General features: G+C 54.2%; 1 protein-coding gene across 3 annotated transcripts in view; it reads left to right on the forward strand.

Moving 5' to 3' along the window:
- The first annotated feature begins 11,379 nt into the window (after positions 1-11,379).
- LOC123584281 (B2 bradykinin receptor-like) overlaps positions 11,380-20,498 on the forward strand; it is a 53,296-nt gene continuing 44,177 nt past the window's right edge. For 2 of the 3 annotated variants that reach the window (XM_045451991.1, XM_045451990.1), the window contains exon 1: positions 11,385-11,996. The gene's annotated coding sequence lies outside the window, so the exon portion shown is untranslated. Of the gene's footprint in view, positions 11,997-20,498 lie in introns of all 3 variants that reach the window. The other variant, XM_045451992.1, reaches the window with a different exon arrangement.

The following is a 20,498-nucleotide window of genomic DNA, read 5'->3' on the forward strand; positions in this document are numbered from 1 at the left end:
ACCGACTGAGCCACCCAGGCGCCTCATCGAACTGCACACTTTAAATATGCACGGTTTATTATACATCCGTTATACCTCAATAAAGCTGTTTGAAAAAAAAATGATAACTAACTGGCACAAGAACAAACACTCAGATCAATGGAATAGAATAGAGAACCCAGAAATGGACCCACAAACGTATGGGCAACTAATCTTTGACAAAGCAGGAAAGAATATCCAGTGGAATAAAGACAGTCTCTTCAGCAAGTGGTGTTGGGAAAACTAAACAGCGACATGCAGAAGAATGAACCTGGACCCCTTTCTGACACCATACACAAAAAGAAACTCAAAGTGGATGAAAGACCTCAATGTAAGACAGGAAGCCATCAGAATCCTCGAGGAGAAAGCAGGCAAAAGCCTCTTTGATCTTGCCCACAGCAATTTCTTACTCAACACGTCTCTGGAGGCAAGGGAAACAAAAGCAACAATGAACTACTGGGCCCTCATCAAAATAAAAAGCTTCTGCACAGTGAAGGAAACAATCAGCAAAACTAAAAGGCAACAGACAGAATGGGAGAAAATATTTGCAAACGACATATCAGATAAAGGGTTAGTATCCAAAATCTACAAAGAACTTATGAAACTCAACACCCAAAAAACAAATTATCCAGTGAAGAAATGGGCAAAAGACATGAATAGACACTTTTCCAAAGAAGACATCCAGATGGACCAACTGACACATGAAAAAATGCTCAACATCACTCATCATCAGGGAAATACAAATCAAAACCACAATGAGATACCACCTCACACCTGTCAGAATGGCTAACATGAGCAACTCAGGCAACAACAGATGTTGGCGAGGATGCGGAGAAAGAGGATCTCTTTTGCACTGCTGGTGGGAATACAGACTGGTGCAGCCACTCTGGGAAACAGTATGGAGGTTCCTCAAAAAACTAAAAATAGAACTAGCCTATGACCCAGCAATTGCACTACTAGGCATTTATCCACGGGATACAGGGGTGCTGTTTCGAAGGGACACACGCACCCCCGTGTTTATAGCAGCACTATCAACAATAGCCAAAGTATGGAAAGAGCCCAAATGTCTATCGATGGATGAATGGATAAAGAAGATGTGGTATATCTATACAATGAGTATTACTCGGCAATCAAAAAGAATGAAATCTTGCCATTTGCAAGTATGTGGATGGAACTGGAGGGTATTATGCTAAGTGAAATTAGTCAGTCAGAGAAAGACAAAGATCATATGACTTCACTCATATGAGGACTTTAAGAGACAAAACAGATGAACATAAGGGAAGGGAAACAAAAATAATATAAAAACAGGGAGGGGGACAAAACAGAAGAGACTCATAAAAAATGGAGAACAAACTGAGGGTTACGGGAGGGGTTGTGGGAGGGGGGGATGGGCTAAATGGGGAAGGGGCACTAAGGAATCTACTGAAATCATTGATTCACTATATACTAACTAATTTGGATGTAAATCTTATAAAATAAAAAATAAAGTTAAATTATATATTAAAAAATAATAATAATAACATCGAGGGAAGTTCCCAAAAGAAGAACAATAATAATAATAGGAGTAAAGGAAAAGAAAAAAAAACCCTAAGAGTAGAGATTTAATACAGGCAGTTCAAGATCTGAGAAATGGAAGTTTCCAGAGAAAGAAAACAGAAACGAACCAAGGGGGGGGACCTTGTCAAAGAAATGACCAAGGTGACCTTATTTGGAGAAATGATCTCTGCGGATATGACTGAGATGATGAGACCACTGTGGATTGTCCGCGTGGACCCTCCATACCATCGCAAGTATCCTCATGGCAGGGAGGTGGGGGGGGGGGGGGGGTGGCGGAGAGCAGATGCCCAGAGAAGGCACGTGCGGAGCAGAGATGGGTGGAGGGAGGTGGCCAAGAAACACCAAGGGATGCTGGCCGCCACTAGAAGCCAACGGGAGGCACACAGCCCCGTGGACACCCTCATCTCGGACCTGTGCCCCCGCCCCCAGAACTGTGAGCGAACACCCTTCTGCTGTGGTCATTTGTCACAGGAGCCTTAGGAGAGCAGCAACCCTAATCATGGTGTGACCCTTGGCTCCCCAGTCCCAGCACAGCCACGTGGGCTGGAACCAGATTGTGCCTATAATCGCATTGGGAGGCTGGGGGAGGGGAAGCAAGAGGAACTCACAGACACGTGGTGATGCACCGAGATGTGGGGAAGTGCAGCCTGGGGTGTCACACGGGATGCCGAGTGGCTCAGAAGCATGGTGACACCGGATACGGACTGGCCTGAGCGGGCGACGGCCGCAGGGGGGTCCCCAGCGCGTTTACTCTGGTTGGTCTCCCCCGCATCTCTGAACAAACTCTGCTGAGTGTGGGGGTTCCCCGCCCCCTGAGTCTTGGAGGGTGGCAAATGCTTTCCCAGCCCCTCTTGCAACTTGGGGTGCAGGTGTGTGACCGCGGATTCCCAATCGGGCCTCTGAAGGAGAAACGAGAGAGCGCCCCCGGGAAGGCTGTGGCGGCTGGGTCCAGCTCCCTGATGCACCGGGGCGAGTGTGGCGTCCCCTGCCAACCTGAGCACATGGGCGGTGGCAGCAGTGAGGCCGGGACCCAGTGGGGCGGCAGCGGTGTGGGCACCGCAGCAGCTCTGAGGTGGCCTCTGGGCACCAAGACTGGCTGTAGGGACCCCTCCCCTCCCCTCCCCCCACCCCCTCCCCTCCCCAGAGACCCTCCCCAGAGACCCCTCCCCTCCCCCCTCCCCATCCCCAGAGACCCGAGCATTTCATTACTGCCTTCAGGACACACGCTTGCGGTGGTTTCCATTGTTTGCCTCTAAGTGCTCTGTGCCTCAGGGGGCAGGGAGACAATGTCTTTGTTTATTCAATCAGCATCTGTTTATTACATATTCATTCCCCTTGTGCCCGGCACCGTGTCAGTCTCAGTAATTTCACATAATCCACTCTGGCTTCCATCCGAGTGCTAAAATATTCTCTATCCTCAAATAAACCCTGGAATCAAAACAGGGACCCTCGGGGAAGGAAAAGGTCACCTCCTTACTTTCTGAATCACTCTAGTCTGGGAAGAGAAGGCGGCTCAGTGCCCGGAAGAGTGGCCAGCCACCACCCACATGGTCTCTGCCCCGTCAGGGGGCCCCTCACCTATTTCTGGCAACGGGGAACTCTGGATCCTGCTCCCAGCTCGACAAACTCGAGGTCCGTGACAGCGTGGTATTTAGGAAGGTGGTGCCTGCGTCTGGGGGCAGGGACAACAGGACGTGCTTGCTGTCACCCTGACGTCATCGTAGGGACTGTTGCCCACGTTGGCCCCAGAGGACCCCTCCCCTGCATCTCCAGGATGCTCTTGTGACCTACCAAGAAACACGGGGACCCACTGCGCTCCGGTGGGAGTGGGGAGGGAAAAGCCCAGCCAGAAGTACCCCGGTTTCCCCACTGGGCACAGGGTGAGTGGGGGCCTCCAGCTCTGAGATGCCCCCTCCCCACCGCCCCAGGCCCCCTCACAGACCCTCCCAGGCTCCAGGCTCCTGCTGCGCCCACCAGGGGCCCCAATGTAAGGGCTGCCCCCCCCCCCCCCCGCCCCACCTCCTACCTCCCCAAGCACACTTTCTCAGGGGACAGCGTGACTCCACCCACCGGACTGCCCAGAACCACCCTCCGCCCCTGTTCTCCCTGGGCAGGGTCACTCTCCCTCCTGTTGATAATTCCAGTGTCACTCACCTCATAGAGCTGTGACAAGGTGGCCGTGTCGAGAAATGGATGGGAGGGTGCTCTCTTGCCTCTGAAGTGCAGGGGGCTGTCCATCTTGACCATGAGAAAGCAGGGACCTGGCTTCCCCGGTTCTGTGAGCCCTGGGCTGGCACAAGAGAACAAATCTGGCCCTGGTAGGTGTTTGATGGACGGATGGATGGATGGACCGATGGACAGATGTGTGAGAAATCTGGGGAGGCCACAGGGCATCGTGGGAAAGGTAAAGTTGGGAACAAGAAAGCAACCGGGTTCACAGCCAGCCGTGGCCTTCCTTTAGCCGTTCCATGAGCGGTTAATGAGCCCCTTGTATGTGCCTGGCTGTGGACTGGTGGGCAGTGTAGACACGGTTCTTGCCCTCACGGAGCTACGGGTTCATGGCAGACACAGGGGCCCCACAGATGAACGTACGCACATCACTGCACATGGCAGGTGTCTGTCGCAGAGGAGCCTCAGGTGACACGGAATAACAGACAGGGGTGGTGGGTACCTCCCTGGCCAGGATGGCAGAGAAGACTCCCTGGAGAGGAGCCACTGAGGCTGTGACTGGGAGAAGAGGGACTGGCCAGGGGACCAGAGGGAAGAACGATCCCAGGGGTGGGACCTGCCGTGCCAGTGTCCTGGGCAGGAAAGCGATGGGTGGGCCACCGGGCCTGGGGCTGTGTTTTATTTTAGGTGCGAAAAATCCACAGGAGGGTTTTTTACCTTCTTAAAAAATCCCTCTGGACAGAGCACACATGGCTCGTTGCCAGAGAGCAGGGCGAGGGAGTGGGGGGCGGGGGGGCATGAGCACAGAGGGGCCCTTGTATAGCGGATCGCACTGTTCTGCGTGGCTCTAGGGCACTGGGTACACGAGTCCGCATTTGTCAAAACCCACAGACCCGGACACAACAAAGAATGAATTGTACTGCGTGCACATTTTTTTAAAGTTTTTTAATTGCGAAAAGATCCCTCCGGCAGCTATGAGGAGAAAGGTTGGCAGGGGGTGGGGGGAGGGGGTAGTGGGAAGCCAGCTGGGGCCACTGCAATGACCTTGGGGACAATAGCTGGGTCACGTACCCAAGTTCAGCTTGTTGACCCCTGGGAGCCCCGATTTCTTCATTGAGGACACGGTGCGGTGATTCCTACCTGGAGGCTGACCTTGTGGATTGGAGGTGACACCTGTAACCTACCTGCCTGGTGGGGCCTGGCTAGAGCAAGGTCCCCGGCACTTAGGAGCCATGACGCTTTGCCAGAGGGTGGCTCTGACCGACCTCAGGGTGCCCTGAGGGGGGGCGGGAGCCGCCAGGGGCTGCGTTCAGAAAACAGACCCTGAAAGTAAACCGAAGGGGAATTAGTCAAGGGTGAAGGGAACCTGGCTGGAGGCCCCGGCCTGGGGATCCAGCCACCCTGGGCAGAGGAATGTGGCCCAGAATGTTGTGTACTTAGAGTGTTTCTCTCCCCCAGGGAGGCCAGAGCACTTGTGTTGGGGCGGAGGGCAGACAGCTCCCGGGACAGCCTGGACTGTGGGGCGACCCGCTGGAAGGTGGAGACTTTGGGCTGGAGCCCCGCATCCTGTAGGCCAGCGCGCCAGGGGCGGGAGACCCGGATTCATGTTCCAACTCAGCCTCTCCTGAGCTGGGCGACTTTGGGCCAAATACTCCACTTCTCTGATTCATTAGAAGACTCTGATGAGGAACACATGGGAACGTATCTCAGGGAACTGGAAATCTAACCAACACTGGGGGTAAAAAGGAGGCCGGTGCTGGTTCCGAAGGGTAGACCACTGAGTCAGGGGAAACTCCAAAGGCCCCGGGTCCAAGCGCCTCTCCCTCCCCAACAGCATCGGTGGCCCGGCGCTTGGACTTGAGGGGAGAGAAAGCGGGGAGACCGTAGCTGCCGTGGAAGACAGCCCGGCCGCTCCTCGAACAGGTAAACATAGAGCTTCGGCGTGACCCAGCAATTCCACTCCTGGTCTTTGCCCCAAAGAACTGAAAAAACAGGAACTCAGATGCTCTTACGTGGATGTTACACCTGCATCGTTCACAATGGTCAAAAGGTAGAAACAGTGCAAAGATCCATCCGTGTGTGGATGGATACGCAAACGTGGTCTCTCCATGCATGATGGAATATTACTCGGCTGTAAACAGGCTCGAAATACAGACCCTGCTACCACGCGGCTGAACCTCAAAACCATTAGGCCGAGTGAAAGGAACCAGCCCCCAAAAGCCCCAGATTGTGTGATCTGGAAATATCCAGAGCAAGTAAACCCCTAAACACAAAGCAGATGGGCGGCTGCCAGGGGCTGGGGAGAGGGGCATCTGGGGAGGGAGTGCCAGCGGGGCCAGGCTTTCCTTTGAGGGGAACGGAAGTGTTTTGGAACTAGACCAAAGTGATGGTACAACACTGTAAATGGGCTCAACGGCAGTGAACTCTAAAGTGGTTGACTTATGTTACATTTTTTTTGTAAAGGCAGGCAAGGAAGAGCGCTTGCGGTCTATACTGCCAGGAAGAGAGGACTAATCCGGTGAGAAGCAGGGCTGCCCAAATCCCCACTTAGCCACCAGCAGCCCCCGCGTGACTCGGTAACCCTGTGTACCGCGAGGACGCCGGGATCCCGCCCACGCTAGCGCACCAGTGACGGCGCAGGGCTGGAAGTCACGTCTGCGCTCCTGTTGTGGACCCCTCCCTCTGTCTGCTGCTCCACCAGCGCCGCCCACCCATCGCCTCACCTGAGTCTCAGGCCCCGCCAGGCGGGATCATCGCCTCTGTGGTAGGAGAGGAAACGGATGCACGGAGCAGTTAGAATCGAGAATCATGGGCGCAAGCCACCCCCGTGACGAGTGACCGGGTCTGGGAGGCCCAGAGGGAAGACGGCCCTGGGGCATTGGAGAGCACCGACAGAAGGTGAGGGCTGTGGGACCCCAAGCTCAGAGCGAACGGGGGCCTCTGGAGCAGGTGCACCGCACCAGCCAGAGAGCGATGGGAAGGCAGTCCAGGGAGGGGCAGCCGGGAGAACACAGCGTGATCCCCAGCTGGGGTCCACAGGGGCTGAAGACCTGGGCTGTGAAGGGGCCACTGGAAGACATGTGGGACAGGAGGGCGCATCCAGGACGCGGAGGCTTCCCTAGGGAATCTCCCCTGAGCACGGGGCCCACAGTGTCACTTCCCGTGGCCAAGGGGATGAAATTGGGGATTTGGGAGGGCGAAGAGGGGTGAGGAGGGCAATGCGATGTCCTTCCAGCTCTCCTCCCTGCACATCCCCAAACGTTTCGGCCAATCACCCCAGCCTTCCCCCCCGCCCCCCTCAAGTCCTTGGAGGAGAAGCTTCCACAGGCAGAAGCTACCAAAGCCTAACTCCACCGCTCACTGGACTCCCCCTCCTGGCTTCGGGTTCCCGATGAAGACGAAGAGGAGGAGGAGAGGGTGGGAGGGAGAGTGGAGAGGCCTGGCTGTGGTGCCAGCCTGGCAGAATCCAGGGCGTGAACCAGACAGGTGCCCAGGTGGAGGCCATGGAGGGAGGGGCCCCAGGTCCCATGGAAGATAGAGGACCCCGCGCAGAGACAGCTCCCTGGGGATCCTGGTTCAGCCATCAGTCCCAGGAGAAGAGGGCCCGCAGGGTGCCAGGAAGCAGCCTCCCGCCACACCCCGAGGGTTTCCCAGCCCCAGCGGCAGGAAGTGAGTAACCACCTCTCAAGACCTGCTGGCGACAGCCCCAGGGCCAAGGACAGAGTTAGGAAGTGTGGCCAGGCCGATGGGTAGACAGAAGGCTCCTTCCCGCCAAACCCAGGGTGCTCGACAGTCTGCCAGGTCCAAGGGGACCAGGCCCCACCACCCACCTCCCAGAACAGCATCCCAGGAGATGGACAGAAGGTTGGAGGAGGGACTGGCCTCTTCATGCTGCCTCCGTCACCCCTTGCAATACCTCTCACAGCCCACCTTCTGAGGTCTGCATACCAGGGATAGCAAGGATCTCACCCACCCCCACCCCCAATCAGGGGTGGGGGAGGGGGAGTGCTTTGGGAAAGCCCAGTTGGACAGAAACCGTGGGGAAATTTCCCATAGCCCAAAGTTAAACAAAAACAGATGCTTTTGTTTTCTGCAGTGTTTCCCACTGCCTGATACGAACCAGATACATCTGCACACACTAGCTATGAAACATGAATTATGTCATTTTGATGATTTCACCTATGAGTTAAATGCACTGATGTTTTTGCTCTTAAAACTGGCGTTGAGCAAATGAAGATGCGTGGCAGATGCGTGCTAATAAGTTAGGTTTTTAATTTTTCTTTGCCTCGAATGGCCTTAAATAGCCAAGAGGGTTATCATCGGGCAGCGGGGCGGCCGTGGGGTCGGAGCACGAGGACGATGCCTCCAGCAGGGCTGCGTAGGAGCCTCTGGGCGCGGGGACCAGAGGCAGGACAGAGGTGCACGAGAGCTGGGGTGAACTCCGTAGGGTTCATAGGTGTGGCTGGAGGTGCCAACCATTTAAAACTACAGGCTCTGCATGTGTTTTGTTCTGCATCAAAGTCAGCTTACCTTTCGATTCTACCTGCCAGCTTTCCAGGACTGGCCAGGACAGGACTGGTCTGTCTGGGGTGTGTTTGACAGATCAGCCTTTCGCCCAGTGGCCGGTGATCACAGAGAATGGGGGTTGGCTTTCTGGTCAGGACTGTGGCGTTCTGTACAAAAAGCCCACCCCTGGGGGCCTTCCTGGGTTGGGGGGTGGAAGAGGGGTGAGGATAAAAACGCTAGCCCCATACACAGAAGTTGGAGAGAATGTTCTAGAACACTGGAGTGGAGGGGCTAGACATATATAAACAAATATACGAACCTACATGTCTATGGCTTGCTTTTGTACTGTTCTATTTCGTGTGGTCTTTTCTTCACCCCAAAAAAGGTTGGATCTGGGGGCTTTTGTCCATCGACTGGGCTGTGTCTTCATTCCATTAACATGTATTCATAGGGTGCCTACTCTGTGCTGGCTGATAGACAGGCAATAAGTAAAAACAGGAGTCCCTGCTCATGGAATTCACATCCAGGGGGCACAGAGGAAACCCCAAGGCTGTGGGAGGACACAGTCAGGCTGCTGAATGCAGACAGGCCCCACACCCCAACCAGGCACAGCAGGAAGTGTTCCTGAGCAGCCCCCTAAGGGAAGGGCAAGGCTTAACAGGTGAGGGCAAAGGAAGAGAGCTCCGGGCGGAGATTACGGCATGTGCAAAAGTCCAGAAGTAAGCGTGATCTGTGCATTCAGGAACCTTAGGTGGCTCCATGAGGCTAAAGCTTAGGAGCTGGGCCTGAGGCTGGAAAGGCCAGGGGGCCTGGGCAGGTTCCCCCCATGCCTCGCAAAGGGGCCCTGCCTTCATGGGGAAGCCATGAGGGTTGTGTAGAAATAACTCGATCCCCCTCTGGTTCTCTCTGAATGCAGCTGTGCTAGGTCCTGGCACGGCCGAACCCTCTCTGCAGGCCCCAGCCAAGCGGACTCAGTGGTGAGGAGTATAAGAAGTCAGTGGGTGCAGTGATTTTGCAGGAAGGGTTTAGTCAAGTTTCCTCATAGCAAAAATGAAGTACAGAAAACATGCTAATACAGATAAAAATTAAAGTGGGTGGTTACTGAGTCCACACAGAGCTCCTTTTGAAAGGACCTGGTGCCTCACCTAGGTTCTGACCCTAAGCAAGGGACTGGCCTCCATGGCAGGCAGGCAGATTTATTCATTTCTTTCTACCAGTGCACAGCCTAGCTATGTGGATGTCTGATACGTGAGTTCATGGGTAGCTGGATACGTGGGTGGGTGAGTAGATGAATGGGTGGATGGATGGATGGATGGATGGGTTAGTGGATAGGTGGGTGGGTTGGTGGATGGATGGATGGATGGATGGGTTAGTGGATAGGTGGGTGGGTTGGTGGATGGACGGATGGATGGATGAATGGATGGATGGATATTTGGATGAATGGGTAGATACACTTGTAGGTGAATGGAAGAGTGGATAATTGTTTGATAAGATTTAAATATTCTTTTGATGGCAAGACACAACACAATGATAATTGGATAGATGAAAGATAGAACTTTGTGTTACTTTAGTTCCAAATATGAGAAGGCTTCCAGGCAGATCCACACAAGGGGCTGTACCCAGGGACAGGGTAGCAGCACACCAGAGCTGTAGGGAGTGGCTTACCTATGGCAAGAAGGGTGGGGTTAGCAAGGATTCCTAGGCTCCCTGGGAATGGCTAATATGAACAGTTTTTTGAGTTCCAGGGTATCGGGGGTGTCCACAGTTATGTGGTACCTGGCCACAGGATGATTAAGTACATAGTAGCCCAGAGTGTGAGAGCCTGGCAAGGAAGGGGTCAGAATGTGAACGTAGCCGCTAAGAAAAACTGACCAGCCTCCACCTGGATCAAGACGGTATTTTTCAAAAACTGTATTATGGCAGCATATGGAAAAGTGTGTGGGTGGATGGATGCCTTTTGGAGCTCTCTCAATAGCATCTACCAAAGCCTCAACACCGGATTCGGATATCTGAGGATTTTCATCTCGTAGACCTGGAACCCAAGAATGTACCAGTTGGGGACTTCACAAGGTCTCTGTTCTGTTGGGTCTCAACATGCTTTGGTCTTCAGTAACTTGACGAAGGCAACCCTCTCAGCTGGAAAAAGCATACGCGTGCAATTCTGCACACCATTTTAGAGGGCTCAGGGACCCCTGGGGGAGCCTATTAAGGACTCCCGTGTGGTAGGAGGGGCCAGTACCCTGAGGAGTCAACTGAGGCACCCAGGCTGGGGCGGGACTTCACTCTACAGCCAAGCCAGGCCTGGATCCCAGTGAACTATTCTGTGACTCAGTTTTCCTCTCTCTGTGGTGACTGCTTGTAGACTTGATCACTGTTTGTAGGCTTGCTTCAGAGGAATGACAGGGGAAAAGGAGATAGGTGGGGATCTGACCTTCCTATCTATCCCCCCCCCCACCCCACCTCCACCGCATCCACTTTATCTGGTCTCTTTTCAAGGAAAGGTTTCAAGGCTGTAAAAATATATACACTTGAAAGCACCTGCACTTTCCAGCTTATCAACTGCTGGAAACGTTAAGTGCTGCAGATTGTCAGGAAGTCTCCAGAGAAAAGCCAAGGAAGCCAATCAGTGTTGAAGAGGGAAGAAATCATTGCCAAACACCCCCCAGATCAGTGGAGCAGGGGGGGGGGGGGAAGGGGGCAGTGCAAACCTTACGTGTGGCCACAGAACAAGCCAAGGAAAGGTCTTCTTTCTCTAAAGTTGTTTCCACGTTTCTGTCGCCCCTTGGGAGGCATGACCGCTGTTTACACTGGAACTCAGTCATAAAAACAACCACGTGAGGAAAATAATGATACGAGTTAAATGTTGTATTAGACACACTCGGTCACTTACGGAGCCCGCCAGCTACCTGCCTCAACACCACAAGGAAGAATAGTATTTAGGATTTAGGGGTCACCTGCGACACATCCACTTTTCACATCCATCACTGCACGTGACAGAGAAAAGGGACAGCCCAGTGGTTCTGACCACAGACTCTGGAGCCAGGCTGCCTGGGTTCCAGTGAGGATTAGCTGAGTTAATCCATTGATGTGCCTAGAAAAAGCGTCTCACACCCAGAAAAAGCTGTTAATCCTGACCACATCCCTTGTGACCCTGGCCACGATCTCAGCTCTGCCTCACGGCTCAGAGAGGTTAAGCTACTTTCCCCAAAGCCCTTAGCCAAGGAAGGGAGTACGGGGACCCGGATCCAGGACCGGCTGATTTTGAGCCCCCAACACATTGGCCACCCTGTGGCTCTAAAGGGCAGCCAGGCTACACAATAGAACATTCCTCGGACAAACCTGGAAATCTTCCATGTGGCTCACCGAGCTCTCAAGGCTCACAGGGTAGCTGTAACCACCTCGGTGTGGCCTCTGCCTGCCTGGGTTCTAGAAAGTGTAGCCAGCCTGGCCCTGTCGCTGGGTAGGAGCACTGGGCTGGGCTGGAGGTGGAGGGAGGAAGTGCCCAGGAGGGTGATGACATCACCACCCAGCCCTTGAAAGATGAGCTGTTCCCTCCGCCACTCCGGCTCTGCTCTGGCAGCTCCTAGGAGGGGTGGGGACATCGGGCTGCCCTGCCGCACGGAGGGAGCCACCGAGGTGCTCCTGTGGCTCGCTCTGGACAATGTGAGTCCTGGACAGGGGCTGGTCCAGTCGCCTCGCCATTGCCAGGAGGATAGGAGGTCCCAGCACCAAGAGAGAGTCTGCAGGTGAGTGTCACAAGGGCTAAAGTTCCCTCAGGTCCTGGGGGGTGGGGGGGGGGTGGGGGGGGGGGGAAGTTCTTTCCCTTTCTTAGTCCTGGCAAGTCACAAGAACGGCTCTCAAACAGGAGGAATGATCTTGTTTGTTCTAGATTTGTCTTCTCCCTGAATCGAGACAGGCATGTGTGTGTTTGTGTAAACAATTTAGTGATCTGATTTCTGTAGATTCTGGGTAGCTGCCTCGGACATAAGCAGTAAGGAACAAGTCATACAGCAGGGATGGGTGTGGGGTGTAGACTCTGGAACCTGGCTTTTATCTCACAGCTGTGCTGATCATTGGCCCTGTGTGACCCCAGGCAAGTTTCTTAACCTCTCTGAGACTCAGCTTCTCTGTCTGCAAAGAACTCTACTTGCTGGCTTCCCAGGGTGGCCGGAGTTAAATCAGGCGGCAGATGGGAGAGGGTTTATAAACGCTCCCTCCTGTGCTGGCCCTGTCTGTCGTGGATAAAACTGGTCATGGCTCAGAGCATGGGCTGTGCATGGTTTGGAGCCCCAGCTCTGCTCTCATCCCCTGGGTAACATTTTTGAGCCAACTATTTTCCCCCTCGTTTCCTGAGCATAAATATGACCTGGCAGGGTGGTTACAAAGGTAGAAATGGGCTCGTGCTTGCCTGCCAAGCCCCACGTGTGCAGTCCGTGCGCAGTCAGAGCTGCTGAGGGCAGGTGGTTCGTGAGCCTGGGTTGGGGTGGGCAATGGGCGTTGCTCTTCCAGGCAGGTTAGAATGTGCCTCCCTGAGTCACAGGCTGCCTGTGGCTCCCGACAGCCCACAGGAAGTGGGAGCTGTGATCCAGATGTGAGATCACGGGGTCCTTTCTCTAAAGGAGAGAAGGGCTTGGCTGGGGGTGGGGTGGGCCACCCCAGAGGGTGCTGTTACATCCTCTGGAGGAAAACTATTCTATGGCCTTCTAGGCCCTGGCAGCAGTGGGGTGATGGGGAGCCTCACAGGCTCGAGGAAGGAGTTTTCTGCTTTCCCCTTGCGTGCGGTAGAGAAGGCAGGCAGGTGTGGGGAACAGCCAGGAGAAGTTTGGAAAAACATCGAAAACAAGAATGACCCCGCGCTGTCCCCACAACAGGCGAAACCCTAGGGTCGTATCTCAGGTCTGCCCTAAATTCACAAAACCCCTGCAATTCTGTGCTCCAAGCCCCTCAGAGTAGGGGTGAAGAAACAGTCTCAGCACGGGGACATAACCCCAGCCAAGCCCTTTGCTCGCCATCGGGGGAAATGTCTCGGCCTCTCTAGGACTCAGGCTCTGTCATGTATACACAGGGGAAGGTTCAAATAACTGAGTCTAGGTTGGAGGAGTGAGGGGAACTAAGGGCTTTGGCTTAGACCAAATTCAGGAAGATACTGGCCAAGCAGGGACCAAGCAGGGGAAACAGCTGTGCCACGTGGTCTCTGCTAACGTAATGACTGTGTCTGGCCTGAAAGTTCAGAGGGGGTCAGAGGGTGATGCCAAGGACTGGTTTTCAGAATGAAAGCAGAATCTCCTCTGTGAGTTCACTGCTGCCTCCCCTGCACAGAGAACCACACTCAGCATAACGCAGGCACTTCTCGTTTTTTGCTGGATGACTGGATGGATGGATGCATGGATGGATGGATGGATGAGTGGATGGATGGATGGATGGATGGATCAGTGGATGGATGGATGGATGGATGGATGGATGGATGGATGAATGGATGGATGAATGAATGGATGGATGAGGGGATGGATGGATGACTGAACGGATGACTGAATGGATGGATGGATGGATGGATGGATGGATGGATGGATAGATGGATGGAATTACTAAATCAAAGACACCCATCTGAAAAGGCTACATACTGTATGGTTTCAATTATATCACATTATGGAAAAGGCAAAGCTAGGGGATTGTAAAAAGAGCAGTAGTTGCCAGGGATTAGGGAGAGGCAGTGAAACTAATCTTACGATGCTGTAATGGGAGATACACGTCATTATACATTTGTCCAAACCCATAGAATATACAATGCCAAGGGAACCCTGTGGATGTTGGATGATAATGATGTATCAGTATAGGTGTTCATTGTAATAAATGCACCACTCTGGTGGGGGATGTTGATCACAGGGGAGGCTGTGCATGTGTGGGGGCAGGGAATATATGGGAAGTCTCTGTACTTTCTGTTCAATTTTTCTGTGAACCTAAAACTTCCCCCAAAATACAGTCTAGTTTTTTTTTTTAAAGCACACAAAGTGGGTTGCTTTGAGGATTCAGACTATCTCAAGACCATGAGTCAAATGATCAGAACTTACTAAGATTTGACTCCCTGAGTACATCACTTCCAACGCCTATCCAGTCTAGGAATCCCCTGACCTGTGAGTATCTTTCTTAGTGCACACACTTCCAGGGATGGGGAGCTCCCTTCTTTACCAGGCAGCCCGCTCCATCTCAGGAGAGTTCTACTGTTAAAAAGACCTTTCTTAGACTGGAGCGAAACTCTTCTCCTACTGAGCGATGGGCCACTTTCTAGTTCTTGGGGCTGGACTGTCCAACTCCAGTCCTTGTAGGTCCTTTCGGAGCTAAACCTCCACAGCCCCTTAACCAAGACACATTTTCTACTGCAAACCCAAACAGTCAGGTACTTCTTTGACTCTGTCATCAAAGTGGGGATCTGTGAGGTCCTGAGCGCTAGAAAAATAGAAGCCCCGGCAAAATCGTCACAGCACAAAGCAGGGTGGAACACACATGAGTTCAAATCCCGACTGCTTCCTCCTTAGGGACACTCTCTGAGTTTGTTTTCTCGGGTGTGCAATGGGGATAATCATTTCTATGTCTGAAGGCCATGGTGAGTTTTAACTCAGAGGGTGTTGTGAGGTGCAAACAGGTATCGGAATCACTGCAGGTGCCCACCTAGCAGAGGTGGATGGATGGATGGATGGATGGATGGATGGATCGATGGATGGCTGGATGGATGAATGGTTGGATGGATGGATGGATGGGTGGATGGATGCATGGGTGGATGGATGGGTGGATGGATGGTTGGATGGATGGATGGATAGATGGATGGATGGATGGTTGGATGGATGGATCGATGGTTGGATGGATGGATGGATGGATGGATGGATGAATGGATGGATGGATGGATGGATGGATGAATGGTTGGATGGATGGATGGATGGATGGGTGGATGGATGCATGGGTGGATGGTTAGATGGGTGGATGGATGGGTGGATGGATGGTTGGATGGATGGATGGATGGATGGATGGTTGGATGGATCGATGGTTGGATGGATGGATGGATGGATGGATGGATGGATGGGTGGTTGGATGGATCGATGGTTGGATGGATGGATGGATGGATGGATGGGTGGTTGGATGGATGGATGGATGGTTGGATGGATCTGGGACTATCAGAGGTGTGGTCTTTGCCCTGCTGTGGGGCCACTACATCTTGGGAGTTCCCAGGGAAAAGAGCATCCCAGTACACACGTGCTCATGTTCCCAGACACCTCATCCTTGGGTGGTGACAGCAGGAGCCCCGTCGTACTTCCCTTCAGGGCCTAACCTTTAGGTTTCCACCCTCCGCCACCCCCAGCACCTGCGGGCCTCCTGAACTCTGTGGAGCCCCGTCAGGTGGGGCACAGAGAGCTGACTTCCAGACCTCAGTCCAAACTCACGAGACAGCAGAGCGACCTCAGACAAGTCACTTGGTTTCTCTGGGCCTCATGGGTCCACACCTGAAAATCAGCAGTACCTGGACGGGACACCTCGCAGGATGTCATAAACTGTAGAGTGCCTGTCACTTCTGTGGTTGTTATTGTGCTGATTTGTACCTGTGACACCGCTTCTCCTCCTCTTCCCTGCGGGTTCCCTGAGCCACTGCAGTCCAGTGTGGGCACTGCCCGATGGGGAAAGACTAAGCCACTTCCCAACGCCACTGTGCATCAGAGTCACGTGGAGCCTGGTCCCCTCCTCCCACCACCTGCAGACACCCAGGCTTTCCCCTGGGACTCCAACTCCTCACAGCTGGTGGGCTTCTGCCCACACCTGGGAGACAAACTGCCTTTGCAAAGGGCTTTCTGAGGGCAACAAACTTGAGGAGAAATCAGGCCCTGTCCACGCCACCCTCCCCAGGCCCTTTCTCTCAGTCCTCGCAGCTAAGAGACGTGGGTCCCGCAAACCGTGGGCACCTGGGACCCATCACAGTCCCCCCCCCCTCAACTCAGGAACGGGCAGAAACCCCGTCCTGAGAACTGGGAGAGTCCAGACAGCTCCTAGCCCGGCAGCTTGGGCCTCGACTGCTAGGACTCATCATGCTGGGCCTCCCTCCCCACCCTACTGGAAAAGATAGAGGCCAGCTCGGGTTTACCTACTGCACACTGGGACACACCTGCAGGGCAAGGTGGCAGCCTGATCCTGAGGGGAGGCTCTCTGGGGTCCTTCCAGAGCCCCTGCGATTGGACCTGCCTAGCATGGGCCCCGCCCCCCTCCCTGGGAAGCCCAAGGGGAGCAAAGGGTGTTGCCTCCGGGTTGAACCTTGGGCAAGCCACCCCCTCTCTGGACCCCCGCTTTGCCAATTAGTAAAACAAGGGCGGCAGAGGGGGTCTCTGGGCTCTCTTCTGACCGGAAGTGTCCGGCAATGAATGGCTAGGATGCAAGGACAGGTGGGAGAGGTACAAAGGCGGGCCAGGTGGGGACAGGGGTACGGGTGCGCTCAGCAGGGGCAATGGCCGCGGGCAACGTGGGTCTGCACACATCATTTGTGGCAGCCAAAGCAGTGGGAAGCAGGAGACACACGAATTGGGGCGCGTGGAGGCAATAGACTCCCAGGTCAGCGATGCCTCGCCCCTCCCTGCTCCTTCCTTCCCTGATTCCCCTCCTCCTCCTGGTTCTGAGGCCACCGCGAGGATGGAATCCCGGCTGCACTCCTCCCCAGCCGTGTCACCTGGGACCACCACTTAGCCTCTTCTAGCCTTGGTTCACTCATCTACAAATAATAATAGAACTAGAAGCCTCCTGAAAGGAGCTGGGAAGTGCCTGCTCTGTCTGGGGTCTCACCCAGGCATTAAAACAGCAGCGGGTGGCTGGCTTGTTAAATGCACGGGCGACCATGATGTGGTGCTTTGGGGATGCTCCCGTGTCCTCCTCAAACAATGAGAGGCGCCTGGGTGGCTCAGTGGGTTGAGCGTCCAACTTCAACTCAGGTCACGATCTCACCATCCATGAGTTTGAGCCCCGCATCAGGCTCTGTGCTGACAGCCCGGAACCTGGAGCCTGCTTAGGATTCTGTGTCTCCCTTCTCTCTCTGCCCCTCTCCCACTCGCTCTCTCTCTCTCTCTCAAAAATAAATAAACATTAAAAAAAAACAAAATGAGGATGCCTGGAAGGAGCCTCGAGAAACCCAGAAGAGCACCTCTGGGAGGGGGTGGGGTCAGAGCCAGGAGGCAGGTTTCCTGGTCGCTCCACACACTTTCGTAGAAGAATTTCATAGAATTTCATGGAAATTCTTATCATGAGCATGCATATCCCTTTGCAGAAGTTTCAATGTATTAAACAAAATGAAAAAGAATGCAAATAAGGAGCCAAAATCCTCCAGGTTGCCCGTTTCCCACACCCTGGGTCTGTCCTACAAATGAAGGGAGGGGACAATTCACACACTGGCACCTGCCTCCCGGAGCCAGTGCAGGGGAGAGGCAGTGAGAGGACAATTCACACGTTGGCACCTGCCTCCAGCAGCCAGTGCAGGGGAGAGGCAGCAAGGGAACAGGAGGGACCGCAGGGTGGCAGGGCAGGCGGCCCTCTGGTCCATTCTGTGACCGTTGGGGGAAGTGCATTCACTGAGCATCTACTATGTATGGGCTCTGTGCTGGGCACTGGGATGCTGCTAGGGATCCCGGAACTGCTTGCCATACTCAGATTCCGGGGAGGAGTTTTTCTAAAAAAAAAAAAAAAAAATTTTTTTTACTTGTCTGTGCATTCCAGTCACATTAATCCCATCAAATAATCCCAGAAAGGAAAAGATGTTACAGACAAGATGACTGTGGTCAATGAAATCAACTAAAGTCTAAGGTATGGCTAATAAATTGTTGTAACTTTGAAGCTTAATAACTGTTTAGAAAGGATTCGTTAGATTAAAGAAAAGGCAATGATCTGGCAGGACTAAGCTGGTCCCATCTGGGAGAAAGAACTTTCTTAGACTAGCACAGAGCAGGGCTGCGGGGGACGAGGTGACCCAGAACCAGACCTAACAGCACCCTCCTGGCTCGTGGGGCCCGCACCTGGGTAGGCTCAGCCAGGCATCCTGGGAGATCAGACTCTGCAGAGACAGTAAGAGGCATCTGGCCATCAGAAGCCACAGTCATTAAGCCCTGGAATCCCCTGAGGATGGCCTCTGGCCTCCTGCAGAAAACAGGTGCTCCAAGGAGACCTCTTTGTCACTACAGACAGATTTGGGACTTTCGAGGCTTCTTCCCCTATGGGCCTCACCGTGCAAGCCAGCACCCACGTCCTAAAGGCTCTGGGACACAGATGGGACTTCACTTCTCAGCTCAGCAGCCCCGAGCCACAGGCCCCTTCCCCAAGGGAAGAGGGTCCTTTCCCAGGGGGGCCCATGGCAGCCATTCATAGACCTACAACTCTCTGCAAAGTCAGCTCCTTTGAAGGTCTATCTGGTCGCTGAGAGTAGGCTTCTCAGCAGGTGGCCTCCGGCCGCTACAGCCCCTGGGCAGGGGTGGGGTGAGGGGGACCCTGGCCTGCTGGCCCAAAGCCCAGCATTCTGAGCCAGGCTTGGCCGATTGTTTGCTGAGATATGTAGGGCAAGTCCCGGCCTTCTCTGAGCCTCTCCTCTCTCCCCTGCACCAGGGGAGCCTGTCCACAGCCGTCGTGCTGCCGATAGAGCAGGATGGTGCGTGCGGGTGCCCACACAATGCCAGGACTCCTCTTGTCCCGGCCTCCCCGAGCCACTTACCGACAGTGCTCTGGGCTCCGCAGCTCAGACACCTGCCCACGAGGCACGCAGAGCCTGGTGGGAGAGAGAGTCAAGGGCCCAAGAAACTCTGACACTGCACTTTGCCTCTGTGACCCCCGGTGGCATCCCCAGAGGATGCTGGACAGTCACACACATGGCTTACTTCCAAGCGTCCCAAATCCGGTGCCAAATGGCGAGGTCTCCTCTCTTCCGGTCCCGGGCCTCTGTTGTCACCCGCTGATACACACACACACACACACACACACACACACACACAGACCACACACATGCACACCCGCACACTGCCTCTCTGCTGCCTCTTCAGCCCCCCATCCAACTTGTGACATGTCACTAAAGTCTGAGTCGCCTTTGTGGGCAGTTTTCGGTTCCTTTCCCATGAGGGTCCAAGACCCAAGCTAAGTGGAGGGTACGACTAACTGGGAAAAGAAGTGGCAGTGGGGTAGACTGGGCCATTACTCGTGCCACAAGTATATCTCGGCCCCACGCCTGGGCTCCCTTGCCACCTAGAACTGCCTTAAGTATTCCTCCCGGTAAACCCACTGAGCAGGAATGGTATAACCACTGGAGAGTCAAGGAAATGTCTCCGGAGGCAAAACAGAGCTAGTCAGAGGCCAAGCTAGGCTGGGCTGGGCTGGTTCTTCCCGTGAGGACATCACGCCTCCCTGCCTAGGCAAGGGCATGAGGAGAGGGACCCCACTGTGGGTGCTTCCCACAGCGGGACGTAATACTGCAAGCCCCAGCTGGGCGCTAACAGCCCCGACGGGGACACCTTGCATGTCCCTGGCCCTGGACACGTGTTTACTGTAAGAATAAGTACCAGCCATGGGGATTTTCCTTGCAAGAGACCTGGGGAACTTCTCCCGAGAGTCTGTTCGGACTACGGGGGCGGTGGCTGAAGGGGCAGAGGGGGGGCCACCAAGGGTATTCACCGCACAGAACTGCCCTTGGATCTGGCGGGGACGTTGGAAGTGACTATTATTCCTGAAGCAGAAAATGGAGCTGAGGCTTAGTGAGTGTGAGGAGTGATCCGCTGGGCTCTCACCACAACCCACACGCTGGCGATAAAGCGCCGTGTCCTACAAGTGGGGGGACCCAGACCCAGAGAGGGGGGCCCCCGAATCAATGTCCCACTATGAGTAAATGTTGGAGCTGGGATCTGAATGCCACCAGTGAGGCTCTGTCATCCAAGGTCTTTCATTACACAGCTCTGTTATCTCACAGGTCAGAGCTGACCTGCCCTAGGGTGACGGGCTGAGGCAGCTGAATAAACCAGGGTGGCGGGGGGGTGGCGGAAAGCGGAGGCAACACACAGAAGAAGGAAAAGCAGGCTGCTTTCAGGTCTTCTGCAAATACACCAGACCCCAACAGAGGAACATCTACACACTTAGGAGGGAAACAGACTGTGGTACTGAATGGTCCTCCCTGAGCAAAGGCAGCAGACCGACAGGCTCATGTCTCAAAGGGCTCACAAAACACGCCATCTCTGCCACCGTCGTGAAAAAAA

The sequence above is a fragment of the Leopardus geoffroyi genome, chromosome B3, assembly GCF_018350155.1.
Source record: "Leopardus geoffroyi isolate Oge1 chromosome B3, O.geoffroyi_Oge1_pat1.0, whole genome shotgun sequence".
Classification (NCBI taxonomy): Eukaryota; Metazoa; Chordata; class Mammalia; order Carnivora; family Felidae; genus Leopardus; species Leopardus geoffroyi.